This window comes from Lathyrus oleraceus, chromosome 2, assembly GCF_024323335.1.
Source record: "Lathyrus oleraceus cultivar Zhongwan6 chromosome 2, CAAS_Psat_ZW6_1.0, whole genome shotgun sequence".
NCBI lineage: Eukaryota > Viridiplantae > Streptophyta > Magnoliopsida > Fabales > Fabaceae > Lathyrus > Lathyrus oleraceus.
Window position 1 is genome coordinate 448595912 of NC_066580.1, and position 3595 is coordinate 448599506.

Consider the following 3595-nt stretch of genomic DNA (forward strand, 5'->3'; position numbering starts at 1 on the left):
GTATAGGTAGAAGTTCTTCTTTTGTGCATGTATTTTAGAAAGAAAGAAAAACTTCTTAGAAGTTGAAGATGGGGATGAGGAAGAACGACAACCTAATCAAGATCTATTAAAAGAATGAAAATTCTTAAAAGTTTTTCCTCTTGACAACTTCACAAGAGATATCTCAAAAGGGACAAAGGAAGAAATATATAAAATCAAAATGTTGAAGAGCTATTTAAGATATTTGATATGCAAAAATAAATCTTAATTTATACAACATCGACAAAGATGAGGAAGGTAAGTCAATATAAGAAGTAAAAATTGAGGTTATAACATAATTATAACACATTGGAAATTAAGAAATATTTTATAGCTTTATCATTATATCTCATAGTTTTTATTGCCCGTAAAAAGTTCATTATAGGACACACACAAACATGATTATAACATAAAAAAAATAGGGAAATGTTCATAGGGATGATTAAAGAAATTAAAAAATATAAGAAATGATGGAGAAATATTGAAAACTTAGAGTTTGAAAGCCAATTGAACTTGTTGGTTGTTTTCCTCAAGTAAATCCTCTAAATATTTGACTTTATTTTCCATAAATTCTCCAATATTTGCTTATGGTTCTTTAAAAAAAAATATGCGCCTCTTTGAAATATTTCAAGAATGACTTCATTAGCCAAAGTATATGAATTTTGAACCAATAATTGATTATATTCTAAATGATCTTTTAAATGTTCTTCATGTTCCAACTGAGTTGCATCTACAAATTTTGAGTTAGTGAAACTTTAAGTCTCATCATATTTCACCAAATCATGGCTTGTGAGCAAATGTTCTTTTATGTCAATCCTTTCCAAGGTTTCAAGAATAACTTGATCCATGTTATTGGTGTAAGCCCTAGAGGCCAATAGTTTAATTAGAACTTGGTATTTATATTGAATTATTTATTAGTATTAATAAGACATTTCTTTATTATATTAGAAAAATATTAAGTGTGACTTAATCGTGAGACTCCAATAAATATAAGGACATTATTCATAAAATATTTGTAGTCAATATTTATTGTGAAGTGGGATAACTCTCTCTCTCTCTCTCTCTCTCTCTCTCTCTCTCTCTCTAAGTCTTAATTCATAACAACTAGCACTGAGATTGAAGACATTATTCATGTGGACCAAGAAGAGCTGTTTTTGTTTGTTTAATGCTCGTGGTTTTTCTTTGGTTTCTGCATTAGTGGTTAATCGCCACAAGAGATAAGTATCCTATAACTTATCATGCCCATTTATAAGGGTCAAGTTAGTAAAAAAAATCCACTGCGTATTTTAATTGTGATTTCCTTTCAGTGGTATCAGAGTCACTTACGAAAACCATGAGTTAGATAGTTGTTTGTTTTTTGTAGCTTATTATTTAATTCAATTAATTATTCATAATGAATTTAATAATAATAGAGATATTATATATTGGTATTATGATTTGTAAAATTTGGATGTTCAATGTTGACTATGGTTCGTGACCAACATTTGCATGGGGAAGGAGTCATACTTCGATCATCCATAGTGATATAAATATGTTGATCAATTTATATTATATATAATTACTTTTGGTGTGACATTAATGTATGTGATATATTGTTTAGTTTTGTCCATTCGATTATCGTAATGATTAATCAATGTTGATTATGATTCATGACCGACATTTGTATGGTGAAGTAGCAACGTTTTGATTAGACATATTGAATAACTGATAATTATGTTGTCAATGGTATGTATATGTTGTATTATGGTTTATGACGGCGTAAGAGTTATGATGTCATGAGTCTTATGATTAGGGTTTGAAACGACACATGAGTTATGCGATTAGGGGTTGTAAAAAATGTATTAAGTGTATATGTGAAATACGATAGCGATTAAAAATAAATTGTTCAATACGAATTAGCATACATGGTGTTGTCCCCTTTACCCCTGTTTGCTAACTGGCCAACAAAAAACCTCGACTAACTCTATGTAGTGTGATCAATCACCAAAATTTAATTTAATTTATTTAATTAACAAAATTAAACCATAATTTAAAATTTGAAATTTAAGGGGACAAAAGAATAAACTATACTAAGCATACAAAATTTTATAGTAAATTAATTCAATAATGATTTGTCAACATTTAAATAATTCTTAATGAGTATTAATAAGTATTTAAAATTTTCCATTTGAATAATGTACTTGTTAAAAAGAGTACATATGAGTGGAAACCTTAATTTGGTAGGGTTTCTAGAGCCTTTAGTGTTTCTATGGGGTTATAGCAAGCTCACGAGGGTGAGAGGTTTTGTTTTAAAGGAGTTTTTTTGTATGTGTATCAAATTGTCCTCCTCAATCTTAGGTTGAGGTATTTATAGAGGTCCATGGACCTAGATTTGGGGGATCCTAAGAAGAAGTAACAACTTCATATTGACCATGAAGCTCGTGGACTAACTACTTCTATGGAATCATGGCCATGAGTGCTTCCACACGTGGTTATGGACAATACACATGTCATTATCCATATTTTTTCCTTAGGGCGAGTCATTGGTGAGGGTCATGTCTAGGTGTAATATCCTAAAGTGGTTGCCTAGTATAAATTGGTCTCCATGTCACCCTATACATGCCTTTTATAAATATAACATTATACAATCCCTCAAGTATAAGGTCATGTAAAGGGCGAAGTAATTGAGCTCATGTTCTTCATAGTTTAAGCTTTTCATTCCTTCCATATGAGTCTCGTAGTTGAGGGTGAGTTCTTCAATTACAAAGAGTCCCTAAGATAGGAGTGAGTCCCTTTGTTAGGGGTGATTCCCTCAGTTAGTAACGAGTCCCTTCTAGGTGTCCCCTATGTGGTTTATGGGTCAGCTAAGAGATATCAAGCATCAGTTTGATAGAGGCAATCGATTTTATTCAATGAAAACAATAATTATTTATTCTTGTGACGCTAAATAGTCTTGGCCTTTACATGTGTTAGACACATGTTTAGCCCTTTAATGTTTGAAGGGGAGCCTAAAAGGTCTTTTAATGCATGTAGCTTCAACTCCCATATAAAAGTATTCCTTTGTCTCTTTTTATTTTTTTTATCTGTTTTCACTCAACCATCTGCAAGTTTTTTCTAAATTCCTTCTTCTCAAACCCCTTTCAGGTATTGACTTTTTCTATCTTTCTTTTTCACAGTAATTTCTTAGAGATATATGTAAGAAAAAGTTGGGGGGGGGGGGGGGGGGGGGGGGGACTCCATAAAGACTTTGAATGGTGTAGGATCCTTAGTCTTGTGGAGTCAACTATAAATTGTTGGAGCTTGGTCTTTTTGAATTCTCTTCTACTTCTATTAGAGATAGTGATGGTGGTAGTGACTTCTTTTTGTCTTTTGTGTTCTTAGGAAATAAACAAATAATGGCTTCCCATGCCGTAATGTCCAATGAGGTCGAAGATATCGGGTCCTCTTGTACTGTTGAGGAAAAGATAATATCCTTTTGGAAGCAGGTTAATATCTCTTATTGGATAACAAAGAGATAATTGTTATTTAGGCTTGTTAGTCAACAAAAAGGGTTAACATGGTCATCTACCTTGAATCCTCATCTCAATACTTCTACTTT